The sequence below is a fragment of the Lampetra fluviatilis genome, chromosome 66, assembly GCF_964198595.1.
Source record: "Lampetra fluviatilis chromosome 66, kcLamFluv1.1, whole genome shotgun sequence".
Classification (NCBI taxonomy): Eukaryota; Metazoa; Chordata; class Hyperoartia; order Petromyzontiformes; family Petromyzontidae; genus Lampetra; species Lampetra fluviatilis.
The window spans coordinates 575,072-602,356 of NC_136340.1; the positions used below are offsets into that span (position 1 = coordinate 575,072).

General features: G+C 42.7%; 8 non-coding genes across 8 annotated transcripts; all 8 read right to left on the reverse strand.

The window, feature by feature from the left end:
* Positions 1-1,095: 1,095 nt before the first annotated feature.
* TRNAD-GUC (transfer RNA aspartic acid (anticodon GUC)) lies at positions 1,096-1,167 on the reverse strand. Its single transcript has one exon. It is a non-coding gene; the product is annotated as a tRNA-Asp (tRNA).
* Positions 1,168-5,445: 4,278 nt separating this feature from the next.
* TRNAD-GUC (transfer RNA aspartic acid (anticodon GUC)) lies at positions 5,446-5,517 on the reverse strand. The gene has a single exon. It is a non-coding gene; the product is annotated as a tRNA-Asp (tRNA).
* A 1,171-nt stretch (positions 5,518-6,688) lies between these two features.
* TRNAD-GUC (transfer RNA aspartic acid (anticodon GUC)) lies at positions 6,689-6,760 on the reverse strand. The gene has a single exon. It is a non-coding gene; the product is annotated as a tRNA-Asp (tRNA).
* A 553-nt stretch (positions 6,761-7,313) lies between these two features.
* Positions 7,314-7,385, reverse strand: TRNAD-GUC (transfer RNA aspartic acid (anticodon GUC)). The gene has a single exon. It is a non-coding gene; the product is annotated as a tRNA-Asp (tRNA).
* A 548-nt stretch (positions 7,386-7,933) lies between these two features.
* On the reverse strand, positions 7,934-8,005 carry TRNAD-GUC (transfer RNA aspartic acid (anticodon GUC)). Its single transcript has one exon. It is a non-coding gene; the product is annotated as a tRNA-Asp (tRNA).
* A 1,778-nt stretch (positions 8,006-9,783) lies between these two features.
* TRNAD-GUC (transfer RNA aspartic acid (anticodon GUC)) lies at positions 9,784-9,855 on the reverse strand. The gene has a single exon. It is a non-coding gene; the product is annotated as a tRNA-Asp (tRNA).
* A 548-nt stretch (positions 9,856-10,403) lies between these two features.
* TRNAD-GUC (transfer RNA aspartic acid (anticodon GUC)) lies at positions 10,404-10,475 on the reverse strand. Its single transcript has one exon. It is a non-coding gene; the product is annotated as a tRNA-Asp (tRNA).
* Positions 10,476-14,401: 3,926 nt separating this feature from the next.
* TRNAD-GUC (transfer RNA aspartic acid (anticodon GUC)) lies at positions 14,402-14,473 on the reverse strand. The gene has a single exon. It is a non-coding gene; the product is annotated as a tRNA-Asp (tRNA).
* Between the last annotated feature and the right edge of the window lie 12,812 nt (positions 14,474-27,285).

The window sequence follows — 27,285 nt, forward strand, 5'->3', positions numbered from 1 at the left end:
TACCGATTGAAATGAAGAGGGGTTTATTTTTAAAAGTTCAAGCTGGTTAGAGCAGCAGGTTACTTAACAATTGGTGAAAATCACGTGTTTAAAGTCAAGAGCAAGTCCTTTTAAATTGTAACAACAATGAGAGCCAGTGGCCATTTTTTTTTTAAAGAGTTGCTCTCCCCGACGGGGAATTGAACCCTGGTCTCCCACGTTACATGTGGGGAACCTAACGACTTTACTATCGAGGACTCGGTCAGAGTGGGGCAGATTTGTGATTGACAGAAATTACAACTAGGAATAATCTCTAATACTTAATAAATAATCGTTTGAAATGAAGAAGGAGTCATCTTTAAAAGTTCAGGCTTTTGAGTGCAGCAGGTGACTTAACGTTTGGTGAAATTAACGTTATAAAAGGGAACAGCAAGTGATTTTAAATTGTAATAGCAATGAGAGCCAGTGGCGAAAACATTTAAAAAAGTGTAGCTCTCCCCGACAGGGAATTGAACCCCGGTCTCCCACGTGACAGGCGGGGATACTAACCACTATATTATTGAGGACTCGCTCAGCATGCGACAGATTCTAGATTGACTGATATTATAAAAAGTAGAAATGAACCCATATACTCGGCATATTACCGATTGAAATGAAGAGGGGTTTATCTTTAAAAGTTCAAGCTGGTTAGAGCAGCAGGTTACCTAACGATTAGGAAAAATCACGTGATTAAAGTCAAGAGCAAGTCCTTTCAAATAGTAATAACAATAAGGAGAGCCAGAGGCCAAAACATTTTTTAAAGAGTAGTTCTCCCCGACAGGGAATTGAACCCTGGTCTCCCGCGTTCCATGTGGGGAAACTAACGACGTTACTATCGAGGACTCGGTCAGAGTATGGCTAATTCGTGATTGACAGCAATTATAACAAAAAAACTCATATTCTCAGCAGATAATAGCTTGAAATGAAGAAGGATTCATCTTTACAAGTTAAGGCTTTTGAGTGCAGCAGGTGATTTGACGTTTGGTGAAATTAACGTTATAAAAGGGAACAGCAAGTGATTTTAAATTGTAATAACAATGAGAGCCAGTGGCCATTTTCTTTTTAAAAAGGGGTGCTCTCCCCGACGGGGAATTGAACCCCGGTCTCCCGCGTGACAGGCGGGGATACTAACCACTATACTATCGAGGACTCGCTCAGAATGCGACTCATTCTAGATTGACTGATATTCTAACAAGTAGAAATGAACCCATATACTCGGCATATTACCGATTGAAATGAAGAGGGGTTTATCTTTAAAAGTTCAAGCTAGTTAGAGCAGCAGGTTACCTAACGATTAGGGAAAATCACGTGATTAAAGTCAAGAGCAAGTCCTTTTAAATTGTAATAACAATGAGAGCCAGTGGCCATTTTTTTAAAAAAAGAGTTGCTCTCCCCGACGGGGAATTGAACCCTGGTCTCCCGCGTTACATGTGGGGAACCTAACGACTTTACTATCGGGGACTCGGTCAGAGTGGGGCAGATTTGTGATTGACAGAAATTATAACTAGAAATAAACTCTAATACTCAATAAATAATCGTTTGAAATGAAGAAGGATTCATCTTTAAAAGTTCAGGCTTTTAAGTGCAGCAGGTGACTCAAGGTTTGGTGAAAATCACGTGATAAAGTGAACAGCAAGTCATTTTAAATAGTAATAACAATGAGAGCCAGTGGCCAAAACATTTTAAAAAGTGTAGCTCTCCCCGACGGGGAATTCAACCCCGGTCTCCCGCGTGACAGGCGGGGATACTAACCACTATACTATCGAGGACTCGCTCAGAATGAGGCTGATTGTAGATTGACTGAAATTATAAGAAGTAGAAATGAACCCATATACTCGGCATATTACCGATTGAAATGAAGAGGGGTTTATCTTTAAAAGTTCAAGCTGGTTAGAGCAGCAGGTTACCTAACGATTAGGGAAAAATCACGTGATTAAAGTCAAGAGCAAGTCCTTTCAAATAGTAATAACAGTAAGGAGAGCCAGAGGCCAAAACATTTTTTAAAAGAGTAGTTCTCCCCGACGGGGAATTGAACCCTGGTCTCCCGCGTTCCATGTGGGGAAACTAACGACGTTACTATCGAGGACTCGGTCAGAGTGGGGCAGATTTGTGATTGACAGAAATTATAACTAGAAATAATCTCTAATACTCAATAAATAATAGCTTGAAATGTTGAAGGATTCATCTTTAAAAGTTACGGATTTTGAGTGCAGCAGGTGATTTAACGTTTGGTGAAATTAACGTTATAAAAGGGAACAGCAAGTGATTTTAAATTGTATTAACAATGAGAGCCAGTCGCCAAAACATTTTAAAAGTATTGCTCTCCCCGATGGGGAATTGAACCCCGGTCTCCCGCGTGACAGGCGGGGATACTAACCACTATACTATCGAGGACTCGCTCAGAATGCGACTGATTCTAGATTGACTGATATTATAACAAGTAGAAATGAACCAATATTCTCGGCATATTACTGATTGAAATGAAGAGGGGTTTATCTTTAAAAGTTCAAGCTGGTTAGAGCAGCAGGTTACTTCACAATTGGTGAAAATCACGTTATTGAAGTCAAGAGCAAGTCCTTTTAAATTGTAATAACAATGAGAGCCAGTGGCCATTTTTTTAAAAGGAGTTTTTCTCCCCGACGGGGAATTGAACCCTGGTCTCCCGCGTTACATGTGGGGAACCTAACGGCTTTACTATCGAGGACTCGGTCAGAGTGGGGCAGATTTGTGATTGACAGAAATTATAACTAGAAATAATCTCTAATACTTAATAAATAATCGTTTGAAATGAAGAAGGAGTCATCTTTAAAAGTTCAGGCTTTTGAGTGCCGCAGGTGATTCAACGTTTGGTGAAATTAACGTTATAAAAGGGAACAGCAAGTGATTTTAAATTGTAATAACAATGAGAGCCAATGGCGAAAACATTTAAAAAAGTGTAGCTCTCCCCGACAGGGAATTGAACCCCAGTATCCCGCGTGATAGGCGGGTATACTAACCACTATATTATCGAGGACTCGCTCAGCATGCGACAGATTCTAGATTGACTGATATTATAAAAAGTAGAAATGAACACATAAACTCGGCATATTACCGATTGAAATGAAGAGGGGTTTATCTTTAAAAGTTCAAGCTGGTTAGAGCAGCAGGTTACCTAACGATTAGGGAAAATCACGTGATTAAAGTCAAGAGCAAGTCCTTTCAAATAGTAATAACAATAAGGAGAGCCAGAGGCCAAAACATTTTTTAAAAGAGTAGTTCTCCCCGACGGGGAATTGAACCCTGGTCTCCCGCGTTCCATGTGGGGAAACTAACGACGTTACTATCGAGGACTCGGTCAGAGTATGGCTAATTCGTGATTGACAGCAATTATAACAAAAAAACTCATATTCTCAGCAGATAATAGCTTGAAATGAAGAAGGATTCATCTTTAAAAGTTCAGGCTTTTGAGTGCAGCAGGTGACTCAACGTTTGGTGTAATTAACGTGATAAAAGGGTACAGCAAGTAATTTTAAATTGTAATAACAATGAGAGCCAGTGGCCATTTTCTTTTTAAAAAGAGTTGCTCTCCCGGACGGGGAATTGAACCCCGGTCTCCCGCGTGACAGGCGGGGATACTAACCACTATACTATCGAGGACTCGCTCAGAATGAGGCTGATTGTAGATTGACTGAAATTATAAGAAGTAGAAATGAACCCATATACTCGGCATATTACCGATTGAAATGAAGAGGGGTTTATCTTTAAAAGTTCAAGCTGGTTAGAGCAGCAGGTTACTTCACAATTGGTGAAAATCACGTTATTGAAGTGAAGAGCAAGTCCTTTTGAATTGTAATAACAATGAGAGCCAGTGGCCATTTTTTTAAAAAGAGTTTATCTCCCCGACGGGGAATTGAACCCTGGTCTCCCGCGTTACATGTGGGGAACCTAACGGCTTTACTATCGAGGACTCGGTCAGAGTGGGGCAGATTTGTGATTGACAGAAATTATAACTAGAAATAATCTCTAATACTCAATAAATAATAGCTTGAAATGTTGAAGGATTCATCTTTAAAAGTTAAGGCTTTTGAGTGCAGCAGGTGACTTAACGTTTGGTGAAATTAACGTTATAAAAGAGAACAGCAAGTGATTTTAAATTGTAATAACAATGAGAGCCAGTGGCCAAAACATTTTAAAAAGCGCTGCTCTCCCCGACGGGGGAATTGAACCCCGGTCTCCCGCGTGACAAGCGGGGATACTAACCACTATACTATCGAGGACTCGCTCAGAATGCGACTGATTCTAGATTGACTGATATTATAACAAGTAGAAATGAACCCATATACTCGGCATATTGCCAATTGAAATGAAGAGGGGTTTATCTTTAAAAGTTCAAGCTGGTTAGAGCAGCAGGTTACCTAACGATTAGGGAAAATCACATGATTAAAGTCAAGAGCAAGTCCTTTCAAATAGTAATAACAATAAGGAGAGCCAGAGGCCAAAACATTTTTTAAAAGAGTAGTTCTCCACGACGGGGAATTGAACCCTGGTCTCCCGCGTTCCATGTGGGGAAACTAACGACGTTACTATCGAGGACTCGGTCAGAGTATGGCTAATTCGTGATTGACGGCAATTATAACAAAAAAACTCATATTCTCAGCAGATAATAGCTTAAAATGAAGAAGGATTCATCTTTAAAAGTTCAGGCTTTTGAGTGCAGCAGGTGACTCAACGTTTGGTGTAATTAACGTGATAAAAGGGTACAGCAAGTAATTTTAAATTGTAATAACAATGAGAGCCAGTGGCCATTTTCTTTTTAAAAAGAGTTGCTCTCCCGGACGGGGAATTGAATCCCGGTCTCCCGCGTGACAGGCGGGGACACTAACCACTATACTATCGAGGACTCGCTCAGAATGAGGCTGATTGTAGATTGACTGAAATTATAAGAAGTAGAAATGAACCCATATACTCGGCATATTACCGATTGAAATGAAGAGGGGTTTATCTTTAAAAGTTCAAGCTGGTTAAAGCAGCAGGTTACTTCACAATTGGTGAAAATCACGTTATTGAAGTGAAGAGCAAGTCCTTTTGAATTGTAATAACAATGAGAGCCAGTGGCCATTTTTTAAAAAAGAGTTTATCTCCCCGACGGGGAATTGAACCCTGGTCTCCCGCGTTACATGTGGGGAACCTAACGGCTTTACTATCGAGGACTCGGTCAGAGTGGGGCAGATTTGTGATTGACAGAAATTATAACTATAAATAATCTCTAATACTCAATAAATAATAGCTTGAAATGTTGAAGGATTCATCTTTAAAAGTTAAGGCTTTTGAGTGCAGCAGGTGACTTAACGTTTGGTGAAATTAACGTTATAAAAGAGAACAGCAAGTGATTTTAAATTGTAATAACAATGAGAGCCAGTGGCCATTTTCTTTTTAAAAAGGGTTGCTCTCCCCGACGGGGAATTGAACCCCGGTCTCCCGCGTGACAAGCGGGGATACTAACCACTATACTATCGAGGACTCGCTCAGAATGCGACTGATTCTAGATTGACTGATATTATAACAAGTAGAAATGAACCCATATACTCGGCATATTGCCAATTGAAATGAAGAGGGGTTTATCTTTAAAAGTTCAAGCTGGTTAGAGCAGCAGGTTACCTAACGATTAGGGAAAATCACGTGATTAAAGTCAAGAGCAAGTCCTTTCAAATAGTAATAACAATAAGGAGAGCCAGAGGCCAAAACATTTTTTAAAAGAGTAGTTCTCCACGACGGGGAATTGAACCCTGGTCTCCCGCGTTCCATGTGGGGAAACTAACGACGTTACTATCGAGGACTCGGTCAGAGTATGGCTAATTCGTGATTGACAGCAATTATAACAAAAAAAACTCATATTCTCAGCAGATAATAGCTTGAAATGAAGAAGGATTCATCTTTAAAAGTGCAGGCTTTTGAGTGCAGCAGGTGACTCAACGTTTGGTGTAATTATCGTGATAAAAGGGTACATCAAGTAATTTTAAATTGTAATAACAATGAGAGCCAGTGGCCATTTTCTTTTTAAAAAGAGTTGCTCTCCCCGACGGAGAATTGAACCCCGGTCTCCCGCGTGACAGGCGGGGATACTAACCACTATACTATCGAGGACTGGCTCAACATGAGGCTGATTGTAGATTGACTGAAATTATAAGAAGTAGAAATGAACCCATATACTCGGCATATTACCGATTGAAATGAAGGGGGGTTTATCTTTAAAAGTTCAAGCTGGTTAGAGCAGCAGGTTACTTCACAATTGGTGAAAATCACGTTATTGAAGTCAAGAGCAAGTCCTTTTAAATTGTAATAACAATGAGAGCCAGTGGCCATTTTTTTAAAAGGAGTTTTTCTCCCCGACGGGGAATTGAACCCTGGTCTCCCGCGTGACATGTGGGGAACCTAACGGCTTTACTATCGAGGACACGGTCAGAGTGGGGCAGATTTGTGATTGACAGAAATTATAACTAGAAATAATCTCTAATACTTAATAAATAATCGTTTGAAATGAAGAAGGAGTCATCTTTAAAAGTTCAGGCTTTTGAGTGCAGCAGGTGACTTAACGTTTGGTGAAATTAACGTTATAAAAGAGAACAGCAAGTGATTTTAAATTGTAATAACAATGAGAGCCAGTGGCCAAAACATTTTAAAAAGCGTTGCTCTCCCCGACGGGGAATTGAACCCCGGTCTCCCGCGTGACAGGCGGGGATACTAACCACTATACTATCGAGGACTCGCTCAGAATGCGACTGATTCTAGATTGACTGATATTATAACAAGTAGAAATGAACCCATATACTCGGCATATTACCAATTGAAATGAAGAGGGGTTTATCTTTAAAAGTTCAAGCTGGTTAGAGCAGCAGGTTACCTAACGATTAGGGGAAATCACGTGATTAAAGTCAAGAGCAAGTCCTTTCAATTAGTAATAACAATAAGGAGAGCCAGAGGCCAAAACATTTTTTAAAAGAGTAGTTCTCCCCGACGGGGAATTGAACCCTGGTCTCCCGCGTTCCATGTGGGGAAACTAACGACGTTACTATCGAGGACTCGGTCAGAGTATGGCTAATTCGTGATTGACAGCAATTATAACAAAAAAAAACTCATATTCTCAGCAGATAATAGCTTGAAATGAAGAAGGATTCATCTTTACAAGTTAAGGCTTTTGAGTGCAGCAGGTGATTTGACGTTTGGTGAAATTAACGTTATAAAAGGGAACAGCAAGTGATTTTAAATTGTAATAACAATGAGAGCCAGTGGCCATTTTCTTTTTAAAAAGGGTTGCTCTCCCCGACGGGGAATTGAACCCCGGTCTCCCGCGTGACAGGCGGGGATACTAACCACTATACTATCGAGGACTCGCTCAGAATGCGACTCATTCTAGATTGACTGATATTCTAACAAGTAGAAATGAACCCATATACTCGGCATATTACCGATTGAAATGAAGAGGGGTTTATCTTTAAAAGTTCAAGCTGGTTAGAGCAGCAGGTTACCTAACGATTAGGGAAAATCACGTGATTAAAGTCAAGAGCAAGTCCTTTTAAATTGTAATAACAATGAGAGCCAGTGGCCATTTTTAAAAAAAAAGAGTTGCTCTCCCCGACGGGGAATTGAACCCTGGTCTCCCGCGTTACATGTGGGGAACCTAACGACTTTACTATCGGGGACTCGGTCAGAGTGGGGCAGATTTGTGATTGACAGAAATTATAACTAGAAATAAACTCTAATACTCAATAAATAATCGTTTGAAATGAAGAAGGATTCATCTTTAAAAGTTCAGGCTTTTAAGTGCAGCAGGTGACTCAAGGTTTGGTGAAAATCACGTGATAAAGTGAACAGCAAGTCATTTTAAATAGTAATAACAATGAGAGCCAGTGGCCAAAACATTTTAAAAAGTGTAGCTCTCCCCGACAGGGAATTGAACCCCGGTCTCCCGCGTGACAGGCGGGGATACTAACCACTATACTATCGAGGACTCGCTCAGAATGAAGCTGATTGTAGATTGGCTGTAATTATAAGAAGTAGAAATGAACCCATATACTCGGCATATTACCGATTGAAATGAAGAGGGGTTTATCTTTAAAAGTTCAAGCTGGTTAGAGCAGCAGGTTACCTAACGATTAGGGAAAATCATGTGATTAAAGTCAAGAGCAAGTCCTTTCAAATAGTAATAACAATAAGGAGAGCCAGAGGCCAAAACATTTTTTAAAGAGTAGTTCTCCCCGACGGGGAATTGAACCCTGGTCTCGCGCGTTCCATGTGGGGAAACTAACGACGTTACTATCGAGGACTCGGTCAGAGTATGGCTAATTCGTGATTGACAGCAATTATAACAAAAAAACTCATATTCTCAGCAGATAATAGCTTGAAATGAAGAAGGATTCATCTTTAAACGTTCAGGCTTTTGAGTGCAGCAGGTGACTCAACGTTTGGTGTAATTATCGTGATAAAAGGGTACAGCAAGTAATTTTAAATTGTAATAACAATGAGAGCCAGTGGCCATTTTCTTTTTAAAAAGAGTTGCTCTCCCCGACGTGACAGGCGTGACAGGCGAGGATACTAACCATTATACTATCGAGGACTCGCTCAGAATGAGGCTGATTGTAGATTGACTGAAATTATAAGAAGTCGAAATGAACCCATATACTCGGCATATTACCGATTGAAATGAAGAGGGGTTTATTTTTAAAAGTTCAAGCTGGTTAGAGCAGCAGGTTACTTAAAAATTGGTGAAAATCACGTGTTTAAAGTCAAGAGCAAGTCCTTTTAAATTGTAACAACAATGAGAGCCAGTGGCCATTTTTTTTTAAAAGAGTTGCTCTCCCCGACGGGGAATTGAACCCTGGTCTCCCGCGTTACATGTGGGGAACCTAACGACTTTACTATCGAGGACTCGGTCAGAGTGGGGCAGATTTGTGATTGACAGAAATTACAACTAGGAATAATCTCTAATACTTAATAAATAATCGTTTGAAATGAAGAAGGAGTCATCTTTAAAAGTTCAGGCTTTTGAGTGCAGCAGGTGACTTAACGTTTGGTGAAATTAACGTTATAAAAGGGAACAGCAAGTGATTTTAAATTGTAATAGCAATGAGAGCCAGTGGCGAAAACATTTAAAAAAGTGTAGCTCTCCCCGACAGGGAATTGAACCCCGGTCTCCCACGTGACAGGCGGGGATACTAACCACTATATTATTGAGGACTCGCTCAGCATGCGACAGATTCTAGATTGACTGATATTATAAAAAGTAGAAATGAACCCATATACTCGGCATATTACCGATTGAAATGAAGAGGGGTTTATCTTTAAAAGTTCAAGCTGGTTAGAGCAGCAGGTTACCTAACGATTAGGAAAAATCACGTGATTAAAGTCAAGAGCAAGTCCTTTCAAATAGTAATAACAATAAGGAGAGCCAGAGGCCAAAACATTTTTTAAAGAGTAGTTCTCCCCGACAGGGAATTGAACCCTGGTCTCCCGCGTTCCATGTGGGGAAACTAACGACGTTACTATCGAGGACTCGGTCAGAGTATGGCTAATTCGTGATTGACAGCAATTATAACAAAAAAAAACTCATATTCTCAGCAGATAATAGCTTGAAATGAAGAAGGATTCATCTTTACAAGTTAAGGCTTTTGAGTGCAGCAGGTGATTTGACGTTTGGTGAAATTAACGTTATAAAAGGGAACAGCAAGTGATTTTAAATTGTAATAACAATGAGAGCCAGTGGCCATTTTCTTTTTAAAAAGGGGTGCTCTCCCCGACGGGGAATTGAACCCCGGTCTCCCGCGTGACAGGCGGGGATACTAACCACTATACTATCGAGGACTCGCTCAGAATGCGACTCATTCTAGATTGACTGATATTCTAACAAGTAGAAATGAACCCATATACTCGGCATATTACCGATTGAAATGAAGAGGGGTTTATCTTTAAAAGTTCAAGCTGGTTAGAGCAGCAGGTTACCTAACGATTAGGGAAAATCACGTGATTAAAGTCAAGAGCAAGTCCTTTTAAATTGTAATAACAATGAGAGCCAGTGGCCATTTTTTTAAAAAAAGAGTTGCTCTCCCCGACGGGGAATTGAACCCTGGTCTCCCGCGTTACATGTGGGGAACCTAACGACTTTACTATCGGGGACTCGGTCAGAGTGGGGCAGATTTGTGATTGACAGAAATTATAACTAGAAATAAACTCTAATTCTCAATAAATAATCGTTTGAAATGAAGAAGGATTCATCTTTAAAAGTTCAGGCTTTTAAGTGCAGCAGGTGACTCAAGGTTTGGTGAAAATCACGTGATAAAGTGAACAGCAAGTCATTTTAAATAGTAATAACAATGAGAGCCAGTGGCCAAAACATTTTAAAAAGTGTAGCTCTCCCCGACAGGGAATTGAACCCCGGTCTCCCGCGTGACAGGCGGGGATACTAACCACTATACTATCGAGGACTCGCTCAGAATGAAGCTGATTGTAGATTGGCTGTAATTATAAGAAGTAGAAATGAACCCATATACTCGGCATATTACCGATTGAAATGAAGAGGGGTTTATCTTTAAAAGTTCAAGCTGGTTAGAGCAGCAGGTTACCTAACGATTAGGGGAAATCACGTGATTAAAGTCAAGAGCAAGTCCTTTCAAATAGTAATAACAATAAGGAGAGCCAGAGGCCAAAACATTTTTTAAAGAGTAGTTTTCCCCGACGGGGAATTGAACCCTGGTCTCCCGCGTTCCATGTGGGGAAACTAACGACGTTACTATCGAGGACTCGGTCAGAGTGGGGCTAATTCGTGATTGACAGCAATTATAACAAAGAAAAACTCATATTCTCAGTAAATAATCGCTTGAAATGAAGAAGGATTCATCTTTAAAAGTTAAGGCTTTTGAGTGCAGCTGGTGATTTGACGTTTGGTGAAATTAACGTTATAAAAGGGAACAGCAAGTGATTTTAAATGGTAATAACAATGAGAGCCATTGGCCAAAACATTTTTAAAAGTGTAGCTTTCCCCGACGGGGAATTGAACCCCGGTCTCCCGCGTGACAGGCGGGGATACTAACCACTATACCAGGGGTCCTCAAACTTTTTAAACAGGGGGCCAGTTCACTGTCCCTCAGACCGTTGGAGCTCCGGACTATAGTTAAAAAGAACTATGAACAAATTCCTATGCACACTGCATATATCTTATTTTGAAGTGAAGAAACAAAACGAGAACAAATACAATATTTAAAATGAAGAACAAGTAAAGTTAAATCAACAAACTTGCCAGTATTTCAATGGGAACTATGGGTCTGCTTTTGGCTAATGAGATGGTCAATGTCCGGTTCCATATTTGTCACTGCTAGTCGTAACAAGTGATGCAAGTGTGCATCCGTTAGTCTAGATCTGGTTGGAGATTTCAAATGTTTCATTCTGGAAAAAGTCTGTTCACAGACATAAGTGCTGCCAAAGATGGTTGTCATTTTGAGTGCATAGTTCCTGAGATGAGGATATGTCTCAGAGCGGAGAGATGCATAGAAATTATGAAGGCTGCTTGACTTGAATGCGTCTTTCAGAGAGTCACAATTCTGCAGTTCAGCCAGTTCCATTTGGTAAATTGTATCCACATTTTCAATGTCAATAGAAAATGGGTTACGGAAAAGCTGTATGTCCTGTTCATGGAGATGAAGCTCTTTAAATCTAAATTGGAACTCCTTTTGCAATTTTTCCAGTGAATCCACACATGTTTTCTTTGGGAATTGCAACCAATGGTTTTTCCGCTAACAGATTTTGAGTTGTGGGGAGATGGCAGAAGTTTTCCTCCTTAACTTGTTTGATGAGGAGGCTAATTTTACTTCAAATGCTTTGACATGTGATTGCATATCACAGAGGAGCTTCCCCTTTACTTGAAGTTGCACATTGAAACTGTTGAGTAGCTCTATTACATCTGTCAGAAAGGCAAGGTGCCATTTCCATTCTGCATCATTGAGCTCTGGTACTTCTTTGTTTTTTGAAAGCAGAAAAGCTGTAATCTGTGGAAGTAAGTCATATAAACTTTTCAAAACTCTCCCTCGACTCAGCCAACGGACTTCTGTGTGGTACAGAACATCTTCATAGTCAACATTTAGTTCAGACAGAAATTCCTGAAATTGTCTGTGGTTTAGTGCATGAGCTCTAATGAAGTTAACACAAGATACCACAATTTTCATAACAGAGTCCCACTTCAGTGATTTACTACACAGCGCTTGTTGGTGGATGAGGCAGTGTATGGCTATTGTATGAGAATGGTTATGTTTGTCCATCTCTTGGTTAATGCGAGCAATTACTCCTTTCTTAGACCCCACCATGCTAGGAGCACCATCAGTTGTCACGCTGGCTAGTTTAGCCCAGTTCAGCTCCAAACCATTCACAGTTTGGCAAACCTTTTCATAGATATCCTCTCCTGTAGTTGTTCCTTTGATGCTTCGCAGTGCAGCAAGCTCTTCTGTGACTTTGAAATAGTCATTCGTCCCACGATAAAAAATGAGAAGTTGTGCAGAATCACGAACATCATTGCTTTCGTCGAGTGCCAAGGAAAATAGGAAAGTTTTTTGTGGAGTTTTGCAAATGCTGATGCAAATTGTCTCCCATTTCTTCAATCCTCCGTGTAATTGTAGGTCCTGAAAGACTCACTGTACTAAATAAATCGGCCTTCTCTGGACACATCTCTTTGGCAACAGAAAGAAGGCATTCTTTAACAAATTCTCCCTCCAAGAATGGTCTGCCAGTGCACACTATTAGCTTGGCAACTTGAAAACTTGCTCGCAGTGATGAAATATTTAGCTGCTTCTGCTTCACAAAAGTATTTTGCTGAGTTGTTAACGTATTTTTCAGTTTTAATATTTTATCTTTTCTCACTTCTCCGACCAAACAATCATATTTATCTTTATGTTGAGTTTCATAGTGTCGACGTAAATTGTATTCTTTGAACACAGACACTATATTCTGGCATATCAGACACACAGCTCTTTCCTTGTACTGCATGTAAAAGTAATCATAAGTCCACTGTTATTTTAATATCCTACACTCTGAGTCAATTTTTCTCTTTCTTGACATCATTGTTTCCTAGGGAGTCAAAATTGCTATTAGTAAAATATCAATATATATACAGCGCTACAAAAACAATATACCAGCAATAACTTTGCCCACACAGAGACATACAGACTGCACTGCCCATCAATGCAGTCTGATTGGGGGAACTCCGCTTTTACCCCAGGCTCACACTGGTGCGGGTGCCATTAAAAAGTTAATTACACCTGCAGTTTTGTTCACAGATCGCAGTGCGGTGGGCACAATGAGTGTTCACCAGCGCAGCTCAATCAGTGCCCACCGCCGCAGCTCAATGAGTGCTCACCAGCGCAGCCCAATTAGTGCTCACCAGCGCAGCCCAATTAGTGCTCACAAGCGCAGCCCAATTAGTGATCATGGGCCGGATAAATGTCCTCAGCGGGCCGCATGTGGCCCGCGGGCCGTAGTTTGAGGACCCCTGCACTATACTATCGAGGACTCGCTCAGAATGCGACTGAGTCTAGATTGACTGATATTATAACAAGTAGAAATGAACCCATATACTCGGCATATTACCGATTGAAATGAAGAGGGGTTTATCTCTAAAAGTTCAAGCTGGTTAGAGCAGCAGGTTACCTAACGATTAGGGAAAATCACGTGATTAAAGTCAAGAGCAAGTCCTTTCAAATAGTAATAACAATAAGGAGAGCCAGAGGCCAAAACATTTTTAAAAGAGTAGTTCTCCCCGACGGGGATATGAACCCTGGTCTCCCGCGTTCCATGTGGGGAAACTAACGACATTACTATCGAGGACTCGGTCAGAGTGGGGCAGATTTGTGATTGACAGAAATTATAACAAAAAAAACTCATATTCTCAGTAAATAATAGCTTGAAATGAAGAAGGATTCATCTTTAAAAGTTAAGGCTTTTGAGTGCAGCAGGTGATTTGACGTTTGGTAAAACTAACGTTATAAAAGGGAACAGCAAGTGATTTTAAATTGTAATAACAATGAGAGCCAGTGGCCATTTTCTTTTTAAAAAGAGTTGCTCTCCCCGACGGGGAATTGAACCCCGTCTCCCGCGTGACAGGCGGGGATACTAACCTATTTGAGGACTCGCTCAGAATGCGACTCATTCTAGATTGACTGATATTCTAACAAGTAGAAATGAACCCATATACTCGGCATATTACCGATTGAAATGAAGAGGGGTTTATCTTTAAAAGTTCAAGCTGGTTAGAGCAGCAGGTTACCTAACGATTAGGGAAAATCACGTGATTAAAGTCAAGAGCAAGTCCTTTTAAATTGTAATAACAATGAGAGCCAGTGGCCAAAACATTTTAAAAAGTGTAGCTCTCCCCGACAGGGAATTGAACCCCGGTCTCCCGCGTGACAGGCGGGGATACTAACCACTATACTATCGAGGACTCGCTCAGAATGAAGCTGATTGTAGATTGGCTGTAATTATAAGAAGTAGAAATGAACCCATATACTCGGCATATTACCGATTGAAATGAAGAGGGGTTTATCTTTAAAAGTTCAAGCTGGTTAGAGCAGCAGGTTACCTAACGATTAGGGGAAATCACGTGATTAAAGTCAAGAGCAAGTCCTTTCAAATAGTAATAACAATAAGGAGAGCCAGAGGCCAAAACATTTTTTAAAGAGTAGTTTTCCCCGACGGGGAATTGAACCCTGGTCTCCCGCGTTCCATGTGGGGAAACTAACGACGTTACTATCGAGGACTCGGTCAGAGTGGGGCTAATTCGTGATTGACAGCAATTATAACAAAGAAAAACTCATATTCTCAGTAAATAATCGCTTGAAATGAAGAAGGATTCATCTTTAAAAGTTAAGGCTTTTGAGTGCAGCTGGTGATTTGACGTTTGGTGAAATTAACGTTATAAAAGGGAACAGCAAGTGATTTTAAATGGTAATAACAATGAGAGCCATTGGCCAAAACATTTTTAAAAGTGTAGCTTTCCCCGACGGGGAATTGAACCCCGGTCTCCCGCGTGACAGGCGGGGATACTAACCACTATACCAGGGGTCCTCAAACTTTTTAAACAGGGGGCCAGTTCACTGTCCCTCAGACCGTTGGAGCTCCGGACTATAGTTAAAAAGAACTATGAACAAATTCCTATGCACACTGCATATATCTTATTTTGAAGTGAAGAAACAAAACGAGAACAAATACAATATTTAAAATGAAGAACAAGTAAAGTTAAATCAACAAACTTGCCAGTATTTCAATGGGAACTATGGGTCTGCTTTTGGCTAATGAGATGGTCAATGTCCGGTTCCATATTTGTCACTGCTAGTCGTAACAAGTGATGCAAGTGTGCATCCGTTAGTCTAGATCTGGTTGGAGATTTCAAATGTTTCATTCTGGAAAAAGTCTGTTCACAGACATAAGTGCTGCCAAAGATGGTTGTCATTTTGAGTGCATAGTTCCTGAGATGAGGATATGTCTCAGAGCGGAGAGATGCATAGAAATTATGAAGGCTGCTTGACTTGAATGCGTCTTTCAGAGAGTCACAATTCTGCAGTTCAGCCAGTTCCATTTGGTAAATTGTATCCACATTTTCAATGTCAATAGAAAATGGGTTACGGAAAAGCTGTATGTCCTGTTCATGGAGATGAAGCTCTTTAAATCTAAATTGGAACTCCTTTTGCAATTTTTCCAGTGAATCCACACATGTTTTCTTTGGGAATTGCAACCAATGGTTTTTCCGCTAACAGATTTTGAGTTGTGGGGAGATGGCAGAAGTTTTCCTCCTTAACTTGTTTGATGAGGAGGCTAATTTTACTTCAAATGCTTTGACATGTGATTGCATATCACAGAGGAGCTTCCCCTTTACTTGAAGTTGCACATTGAAACTGTTGAGTAGCTCTATTACATCTGTCAGAAAGGCAAGGTGCCATTTCCATTCTGCATCATTGAGCTCTGGTACTTCTTTGTTTTTTGAAAGCAGAAAAGCTGTAATCTGTGGAAGTAAGTCATATAAACTTTTCAAAACTCTCCCTCGACTCAGCCAACGGACTTCTGTGTGGTACAGAACATCTTCATAGTCAACATTTAGTTCAGACAGAAATTCCTGAAATTGTCTGTGGTTTAGTGCATGAGCTCTAATGAAGTTAACACAAGATACCACAATTTTCATAACAGAGTCCCACTTCAGTGATTTACTACACAGCGCTTGTTGGTGGATGAGGCAGTGTATGGCTATTGTATGAGAATGGTTATGTTTGTCCATCTCTTGGTTAATGCGAGCAATTACTCCTTTCTTAGACCCCACCATGCTAGGAGCACCATCAGTTGTCACGCTGGCTAGTTTAGCCCAGTTCAGCTCCAAACCATTCACAGTTTGGCAAACCTTTTCATAGATATCCTCTCCTGTAGTTGTTCCTTTGATGCTTCGCAGTGCAGCAAGCTCTTCTGTGACTTTGAAATAGTCATTCGTCCCACGATAAAAAATGAGAAGTTGTGCAGAATCACGAACATCATTGCTTTCGTCGAGTGCCAAGGAAAATAGGAAAGTTTTTTGTGGAGTTTTGCAAATGCTGATGCAAATTGTCTCCCATTTCTTCAATCCTCCGTGTAATTGTAGGTCCTGAAAGACTCACTGTACTAAATAAATCGGCCTTCTCTGGACACATCTCTTTGGCAACAGAAAGAAGGCATTCTTTAACAAATTCTCCCTCCAAGAATGGTCTGCCAGTGCACACTATTAGCTTGGCAACTTGAAAACTTGCTCGCAGTGATGAAATATTTAGCTGCTTCTGCTTCACAAAAGTATTTTGCTGAGTTGTTAACGTATTTTTCAGTTTTAATATTTTATCTTTTCTCACTTCTCCGACCAAACAATCATATTTATCTTTATGTTGAGTTTCATAGTGTCGACGTAAATTGTATTCTTTGAACACAGACACTATATTCTGGCATATCAGACACACAGCTCTTTCCTTGTACTGCATGTAAAAGTAATCATAAGTCCACTGTTATTTTAATATCCTACACTCTGAGTCAATTTTTCTCTTTCTTGACATCATTGTTTCCTAGGGAGTCAAAATTGCTATTAGTAAAATATCAATATATATACAGCGCTACAAAAACAATATACCAGCAATAACTTTGCCCACACAGAGACATACAGACTGCACTGCCCATCAATGCAGTCTGATTGGGGGAACTCCGCTTTTACCCCAGGCTCACACTGGTGCGGGTGCCATTAAAAAGTTAATTACACCTGCAGTTTTGTTCACAGATCGCAGTGCGGTGGGCACAATGAGTGTTCACCAGCGCAGCTCAATCAGTGCCCACCGCCGCAGCTCAATGAGTGCTCACCAGCGCAGCCCAATTAGTGCTCACCAGCGCAGCCCAATTAGTGCTCACAAGCGCAGCCCAATTAGTGATCATGGGCCGGATAAATGTCCTCAGCGGGCCGCATGTGGCCCGCGGGCCGTAGTTTGAGGACCCCTGCACTATACTATCGAGGACTCGCTCAGAATGCGACTGAGTCTAGATTGACTGATATTATAACAAGTAGAAATGAACCCATATACTCGGCATATTACCGATTGAAATGAAGAGGGGTTTATCTTTAAAAGTTCAAGCTGGTTAGAGCAGCAGGTTACCTAACGATTAGGGAAAATCACGTGATTAAAGTCAAGAGCAAGTCCTTTCAAATAGTAATAACAATAAGGAGAGCCAGAGGCCAAAACATTTTTAAAAGAGTAGTTCTCCCCGACGGGGATATGAACCCTGGTCTCCCGCGTTCCATGTGGGGAAACTAACGACATTACTATCGAGGACTCGGTCAGAGTGGGGCAGATTTGTGATTGACAGAAATTATAACAAAAAAAACTCATATTCTCAGTAAATAATAGCTTGAAATGAAGAAGGATTCATCTTTAAAAGTTAAGGCTTTTGAGTGCAGCAGGTGATTTGACGTTTGGTAAAACTAACGTTATAAAAGGGAACAGCAAGTGATTTTAAATTGTAATAACAATGAGAGCCAGTGGCCATTTTCTTTTTAAAAAGAGTTGCTCTCCCCGACGGGGAATTGAACCCCGTCTCCCGCGTGACAGGCGGGGATACTAACCTATTTGAGGACTCGCTCAGAATGCGACTCATTCTAGATTGACTGATATTCTAACAAGTAGAAATGAACCCATATACTCGGCATATTACCGATTGAAATGAAGAGGGGTTTATCTTTAAAAGTTCAAGCTGGTTAGAGCAGCAGGTTACCTAACGATTAGGGAAAATCACGTGATTAAAGTCAAGAGCAAGTCCTTTTAAATTGTAATAACAATGAGAGCCAGTGGCCATTTTTTTAAAAAGAGTTGCTCTCCCCGACGGGGAATTGAACCCTGGTCTCCCGCGTTACATGTGGGGAACCTAACGACTTTATCTTCTTGGTTTTTTCGGTAAAGTCACGTAGAAGGGAAGTAATAAAATAATAAAAATAAAACATAATAAAATGAAACAATTCTCACGACGTTTCGGCCACAACGCAAGCAGCCGTCCTCAGGTGAAGAATGAGACACTTCAAGCTAGGAACTTACATATAAGCTGGGTTGGGGGTGGTAGAAGAGCGCCTTAACAAAAAGAATGTGCATATCAAGATGAGTTTAGCATATACATGGGAAATGCGCAGGGGGCGGGGGGGCTTCAAAGTCATACCATGCCCACGCACTATGCAGGATCAAGAGCACCAAGGGGGGGTGCAGGGATTAGCATTAACAAAGGAAAGGAATGCCAATGATATGTAGCTGCAGTAACTAAACAACACCGTAGAAAACTAAGGTATAAACTGCATACAAAGACTAAAATATAAACTGCATAGTGTTGTATATGTTGGTATGGAAAATTTTGATGTGTTGTATGCGTGCGTGGGTGAAATTATTATGTTGTATATGTGGGTTATGAATATTCAGTGAATATAATAATAATTAAATGAAATTTGGCCAAATGTGTAATTATCCGGAAATATGTTAATTATGTAATTATGACATTTAATTATGCCAATCCGAGAGGTAATCGTATTAATTATGCGAGTGGGTGTAATTATGATAATGCAAGTCGTTATGATAACCAGACCCCGCCTCGGTGACGAGGGTGGGTTATCGATCGGAATAAGGCAATTAATCGTATGCAGTTATGCAGGTGTGGTGTAAGTATGCAAGATTAACTTAGATTAACTCGGCATCGTTGTCTAGGTTCGTCTCATTCTCGCTTATCTTTAGGTCCCCGGTTCACCCCGTTATCGCTTTAACATTTACTGAGTATGTATGTGTGTTTATTAAGGTCACCAAGTTCAGATCTCAACGCAGAAGCAGATCTTATGCATAGACTTCAGGAAAGAATCACACAACCACTTCTGTATTAATCAATTTATTACTAATTCAACCTCAACTATGATATAGTATGCGAACTCTCAATCCCGGAACGTCAACACGGCATCAATACAGTATCATCAATGATTGTCTGATTTCACTTGACAACGGCACATGGATCCCGCATAACGCGATGGTTGTTAGTGAGAGAGAGTCGTTAAAACATGCAAATACTATGCTAAGAAAAACCTTAACGTTAATGAATGATTACTCAATATTGTTCACGCAGTACCGCCCTCCTTATTGATCATCCGCAACCCTTATCACGTTGTTAGCACCTTGGGTCACGGGACAGTTGAATATTCTGTAGAGGATGCGAGTACGTGCGGCGATTATGACTGAAAGATACTTGAAAGATTATACGGCGATAAAAACACAATCAAAAACAGTTATTATTCTTAAAGGCACCAATCTCAACAGATACATCGGCAGGTTATCTGACAACAGAATGGCTCGGAGTAAGGGCCTGCGACGGTGCTCCTTTACCGAAGATCGTTATCTTATCCAGTTTACTAATTGGGGACCAGATCACCTGATAAGGATCTGGTGGGCCACCACTCCCCACGTGAGCGTGGCTCGGCGGAAGGAGGTGCCAAGAATCAATTTGTATTGATGGATCTGTTGGGAATTTATGCGATTAAGAGTACAGCCCACTAAATATTAAAGAAAAAAAATGACGAATACTCTTATAAACGACGGATGGCCATCACTCGGTCTCGAGTGTTTCTTCACAGCCACGGATGGCTTATGGGTTCGAGTGTGTTTGAGTGGTAAGAGTGGTCTTGAATAGTCAATGTTCGGAGTCGGTTCTTTATGTCAAACAGACGCCTGGTGGTCGTGTGGTGAGGGGGCGGTGCGCGTCATACGTATTAGTCGCTCCTCTGTCGCCGTGGTGAACTGTTGATACGCTGTCGCAGTTCGGAACCCGGTCGGTAGATGGCGCTCACAGCTCGCTCGCAGCGTGCAGTGTTGAGCACGAAGCCTCGTCGCCGATCCGCGACGCTCTTGCTACTCCGGCGGCAGCAGAGACCTCCGACTCGGCAGAGGTTGGCCCACGCAGGCCGAGTTGAGCTGTCAAGCGGGTCTTGCCCGCCTGCAGAGGAGATGGGGAGCCGCTTGAGTCGAGCCCCGAAAGCCGGCTGAACTCGGCTGAGTCCCAGAAGCTGAAGAGTCGAGCCGACCCGTTGGTCGCAGCTCGCCCTTGAGTCGACCCGCTGGCCGCACTCCTGAGTCCACCTCCCGTGGTCGACTCGCTCCTGAGTCGACACTCTCGGTCGCACTCCTGAGCCGACCCTCTCGGTCGAGCTCCTGATGAGTTGACACTCCTGGTCGAACTCGTGATGAGTCGAGCCGACCCTCCCGGTCGAGCTCGCTCCGGAGCCGACCCGCTGGTCGACTCGGCTGATGAGTTGACACTCCTGGTCGAACTCGTGATGAGTCGAGCCGACCCTCCCGGTCGAGCTCGCTCCGGAGCCGACCCGCTGGTCGACTCGGCTGATGAGTTGACACTCCTGGTCGAACTGGTTTCCAATGCTCAGAGTCGGGGTTTCTTTTGATTTACTGTGTCAGGATCTGTCCGTAGGTAGGTGTGTCCATGTGTGTGTCCGTACGTCCGTATGTCCTGGTGTGCATCACCCACGGTATATTCCGTTGTCACACTCCCTCCATAAAACCCACGAGCAAACAATCAGATGTTACAAATTGCCTCGAAGTCGTCTCTCTGTCTGAGTGCAATATTATCTCTTGTCTGGCCTTCTTCATGAACCCAAAACACAGACGTTACAAATCGTATCATAGGCCGTGTTGCACAACCTGGAGGGAGGGGCACACTCCCTCCGATCCTCACAGCACACAGAGACATGGTTAAAAGTTTTAAATTAACATTTGTCCCTTACCATTTCCCAGTTATGATTCTGTATGTAACCTCAGGTGTGTCGTTTCCCATCGTGGTGCTTGACTCCAGTGGAGGTGTTTCTCCGAGCGTATACACTCCTATCCCGCATTGCGGAGATACAAAGACGGCCGGGATCTCCCTTTCTCTCCGACCCTGGGTTTAACATCGCTTTTTATTATGTATTTATTTTCGACCTGGTGGTGATTCATCCCGTTATCCTGGCTTTTCACAAGCTTTACTTTTGTCTTTCATGCATACGCTTATTATTATTAATTTATTTCCGCTATCTTAGGTTAAGGGGTAAGTTTCTTGATCCTAGGAATTCGTACTCCTTGGTGTCTGCATGGTTATACAAGCGGAATATAGTTTACGGTGAATAGCGTTAACATCGATGCCATGCACGACATTAGGCATTGTGATGTCTCTAACTTAACTTGCCTGTCAGGGCTTTACTGACATGAAGTTACACTCCACAGCCCCGCAGTCTTTGCCCCACCCCATCTCTGCTCGCAGTCGCTGTTGCTGTCCAGCTGACGCCGTTAACTCAAGGCCTCATTAATTTCCGTCACTCCTTGTAGGTGAGGGCGGTTGAACCTTGGAGTCAGTTCTGGTTTTTGTCTGCTTGCTTCTTCTGATGTCCCCTGACCCCGGGAGTTATTATTTCTACTTTTATGGCCTGTCGAAGCCCGACTCGCTGTTGCTGGGCTGGTGGATCGCTGGGTTGGTGTCGTTCCCGGCTTTTGCTTACGTTTGCAGTTCGCCGCGCTCTTATTGTTCATACCCTCTTCAACCTTATATCGACTATTCGCTCCTGTCTGGGTGCGATTCAATTTTGACTTAGGAAGGTTCTGATTGTCATATGCTTTGGGTCGAGTTGTATATTAAAGTATGGAAATAACATTTCATATTGACTTAATGATGGTGATGGCTCAGTAGGCGTAACTTGTGGCCTGGTTTAATTGGAGTGGGTGTGAATATCAATAACTTTAGCCTACCCTGTTGTTAAATTCCGACTTTAACGTTACTTTAATAGCAATACAGAATAATTGAGCTTTTCGTCTTAACTAGGCGAACGCGAACTTCTGGTGACCTCCGCAGCCTTGTTATTCAGCTGAGTCTGCATCCTTGATATACAACGCTCTTATTCGTCCCACTGTGGCCATCCAACCTTCTGCTCTGGGAGTGTTATTCTTAATTTCAGGTCAAAGGCCCCCTCACGTTCAGCCGCGCAGGGTTGTTTAAATCAGTTCCCTCCCCTGTGCACACAGCCTGGCTGACCCACTTCATTTGACCACTCACCCTGGATTTAATAATTTAATTCTTTGAAACCATGCAGGATGGTTGGCTTTTTGCCTTAATTATGTCTGGCTGACTCTCCCACTGTCTCTGCCGCCTGCACGGGTGACATATGCCCGTTCATCAGGCCCCCTCCTTCCTTGAAGCAAGGTTGCAAATTCTGCCATCCTAGCCCTCCTCCAGTCTATTACTTAGTGACACCTGGTGTTTTGCAGTCTGCTGTGCTTTGGTGTGTTTTCATTCATTATATAAAAACAAGTAAAAAGATAATATATAAAAATATCATCAAATATTATTAATATCAATTTTGGAAGAAGGCTAATACACAACATTCCGCCCTTTTAAAAATGACCAGTGGTCTAATGGCCACGGGTTATTTTTAAAAAAAATATGTATACCCTTCTTCCATCATGAACCATCGATTGTCCTCAAGTTTTTGCTGCTATTTCCTTTCAACGCGCGCGTACGTGTCACAACTTAACATGGTTATATGTGACAAGAGAGAGAAGAGAAAAAAAAAATCTAAAGGAAGGTAAAACGATAAGGGAGGGAGAAATTATTCTATTGACTACGTGTTATAGGAGATATCGTTAAAAAGATAGTTTCTACGGTTATTCTTGGGTGGCATCATCAGGCCTTGGCTCCCTTCTAGCTTGGCAAGGTACGTTAGCAGGAGCGTGAGCAGGAGGGCTGCCATTTCCTGGAAACATGTTACATATTATTGTAGTGTGATATGCCCATTAGTTTAGTTCCCCCCCCTTTTTCCACCTTTATTCCTCATCTTGCTCCACCAGCACAGGGTACGGTTTGATTTGGTTGATGTGCACCCACTTGTATTGCTGCTCTCTTCCTGTCTTTGTGATTTTTAGCTGATATACGACTGGGGACATTTTGTCAACAACCTCGTGTGGTCCTGTCCAGGAAGGCAGGAATTTCCTGCACTTCTGTTTTCTTTTCTCGTAATTGAGGTACCACACCTGGTCTCCTAGCTGGTATTCTGCGTGGCTGGCTTTTTGGTCATAGTATGCTTTGCTCCCCTGAGCCTCTACTTGCAACTGGTCCCTGACCATAGCGAATGTGCTCTGTAGGTGACTATTAAGTCCCGTCAGGTATTCAGTTGGCGTCATTGCCGTCGGGGTCTCGTCCTCCGCTGGGACATATAACAGGTGTACTGGGAGGGTCATTAGCCTCCCTGTCATGATCTCGAAGGGGGTCCTGCCTGTAGCTCGGTTGGGTGTGGCTCGCATGGCCATCAAGACTAGGGGTAGTTTCGTATCCCAGTCGCGGCCCGTGGTAGACACATATTTCTTTAGGAGGCTCACGATGGTCCTGTTGGCTCTTTCCACCTGTCCTGAGGATTGTGGATGGTATGCGACATGTAATTGTCTTTTTACTCCCAACATCTTCCACACTTCTGTGATGACCTCGGCTGTGAAGTGGCTTCCTTTGTCTGAATACGATCGTTGACGGTAGGCCCCATCTACTGAATATTTGGTTGATCAGTAGGATAGCGGTCGTTTCCGCGGTGTTGTTGGGTGCTGGTAAGCACTCTGTCCATTTAGAGAATGCACAGGTCACAGTTAGCATGTACTTGTTCCCTTTGGTTGATCGGTTGACAGGTCCTATCCAGTCGATTTGTAGGTTGGACCAAGGATAATCTGTTCCCCTCCTCTGTAGGGGTGCCCTATGCTGTGAGGTCGTTGGCTGGTACTTACAACACACGAGACAGTTGGACACATGTTTGTGTATGTCTTCCCCCATTTTTGGCCAGTAGGCCACCTGTCGCAGCATCTGTCCCGTATTCATCTCGCATCGGTGGCCGCTGCACGGTTCATTGTGGGCGTGTTGTAACATTATTTCTCGATATTGAGAGGGGACTACCCATCTAGGTCGACCGTCTTTTTCGTTTGTGTATACCAGTAGCCCTTTTCGCATTGAGAACCTTTTGATTTGGCTATGCATGATCTCGAGCTCTTTATTGTCATTCAAGTTGTCAGTAGTGATTGGTTTTCCTGCTGGATCTTGGATATGATCGGCGAGTGTCTTTAGTGTTTCGTCCTCTTGTTGCATTCTGATCAGGTCTTCGGAAGGCTGGGCACTGTTCAATTGGGCTCTGGTTCCAGCTTCTGCCGGGTTCTTCCCACTTCTTGTGACCAGTCTTATCACGGCGATGTCTTGGTTCGTCGACTCTTGTTGTCCGTCTCTGTCGGTTTGGTCTTCTAGCTTCCACGGGGTGCCTTCCAGGCTTCCCACTTTTGCTATGGCATCTGCTTGGTCGTTCCCAGTTTTCTCTTGACCAGGTATCTTGGAGTGCCCTTTGACTTTCTTCCAAAATATCTTCATATCCTTGTTCTGAACCATCTTATCTATGGCCTCGAATAGTTCTCGATGGTGAATTGGTTTATTCCTATGGTTCTTCATCCCGTTTTTTTTCCATATGGGTAGGTGGTGCAGGAAGCTGTGCTGTACGTAGTTGGAATCAGTGCACACCACCATGGTCCGTATTTGGTTATCGGATGCCATTTGGACAGCGATGTGTACCCCGACCAACTCTGCATACTGGTTTGACTTTGGTCCCAGCTGAAATCCCTCTTGAATCCCTGTGAGTGGGCCAGTTTCCCAAATGACTCCTGACCCAGCGTGAAGCTTGTTCTCCCTCATCTGGGAGCATCCATCGATGTATACCACTGGTAGGTCGGCACATGTCTCCTTCCTGAAGGGCAAGTACCTGTTGTCCTCCGGAGGTATCTTTACGTCCTCTGCTTCTACGCTGTCAAAGGTACAATCATGTAAATCGGCAAGACCTTGGGCCATTGGACTTTTCTTGTTTTTTGCGTATTTCACTGTGATTGGTAGGCCTTGGAGTGTCAGTGCCCAGCTGGCTATTCGGCTGCTGGTTACGCGGCCCTCTCGAATCTTCTTACTGTTGAGGTATGCCAAGGATTCATGATTCGTTTCCAGGATGATCTTCTCTCCGTTCAACAAGTTCCGAAAATGTTGTATGGCCCAGATGTTTCCAAATATCGCCTTCTCACACTCGGAGAACTTCATCTCCACTCCCCGGAGGGCTTTGCTGGCATAGGCAATAACTCGTTTCTCTGCTTCCTGTCTCTGGTACAGTACCGAGCTGATACTATGATCTGAGTATGCGGTCTCCAGGTAGTATTCTTTCCTTTTCTCTGGGTATGCTAGGCAGGATGCCTCTGTGATCTGTCGTTTTAATTCTTTTTCTGCGGCTTCCTGTTCCTGTCCCCACTCCCATGGTTCGTCTTTTTGCAGTAGTTTGACTAAGGGTCGAACGATTCCTGCGTAGTCGTCCACGAACTGTCGCAGGTAGTTGCAAATCCCTAAGAAGCTCCGAAGGGTCGTGACTGTGGTGGGCGATTTGAGTGCGAGGAGGGCTTCAAGTCTTTTGGTTTGGGGTAACATTCCCTCAGTGCCGACCTGGAGCCCGAGGTAGTCCACCCTTTTGCGTGCCCACTGTCCTTTTTGTATTGAAATCTTTGCGCCTGCTTCCTTTAACTGCTCGAGGGTATGCTGGAGGCTCTCGAGGTGTTCTTCCCATGAGGAGTCCTTGACCAGTATATCGTCGACATAGACGATGGTACCTCGCTCTTTTGCGTCGTCCATTGCCTTGTGTAGGAATATGTTAAAGTCCGCAGGTGAATTTGAGTATCCAAATGGACATCGGTTCCAAGTATACTGTATTCCATTGAATGTAAATGCCAACTTGTATTGATCCACTTCTTTCACGGGCATGGTCCAGAAGCCATTTGATAGATCCATGGTGGTGAGAATTTTTGCGCCTTTTATTTGGTTGAGATTCTGGTCGATTTCTGCCATTGGCCATCGAGATAGGGGAACCGTTTTGTTGAGTTGCCTATAGTCGATGGTGAGTCGCCACTTGCCTGTGGGTTTCAATACAGGCCAAATCGGTGAGTTGTAGGTTGAGTTGCATTCTCGAATTATATTCTTCTTGAGTAGGTTCTCCAAGGTTTCTTGGATTGATTCGTAGGCAGCCAGTGGAATCTTGTATTGTTTCACATATACCGCTGGCGCTCCTTCCAGTGTGGGAATAGATACCACGTGTAGGTCGGTTTTGCCGCAATCATAGGGGTCTTCTGAGAACAGGAAGTGGTATTTGTGGAGCAGTTGACGAAGCTCATTTCGTTGAGTGTCGTTCTCGAGGGCGTCTGCTGCTTCAATTTGTTGTTCGATTTGTTCTTTTATTATGGAGACTCCTTCATCAGTTTGCAGTTCGTCGGTTTGGCCTCCAGGGGGCGGTATATACTCCATGAGGGGACGGTCATTTGGTGATACTGACTCTAAGTCGGCTTCCTTTCGGTCTTCTCTCAGTCTGTTAGTCATTAGCTGAGTGATCCGAACTCCTGCTGGGAGCTCGTCTTCGTTCCTGGTTGTCGTTGATAGGTCGTTGAGCTCTTGTGTTATCACTTGGATTCCCGTGGAGTCTCTCATAACGTCTTCATCTTCTGAGTCCCTTTGTTGCTCCGGCATTGATTGTGCCCAAATTTGTCGGGATTCAAGGTTCATAATGGGTTTCAGGCGATTCAGTAGTTCTATCCCAATGATCAACTCTTTTCCGGGGCTCCGTACGACATATAGGGGATGGTTCATGTTGATTTTGTTGAA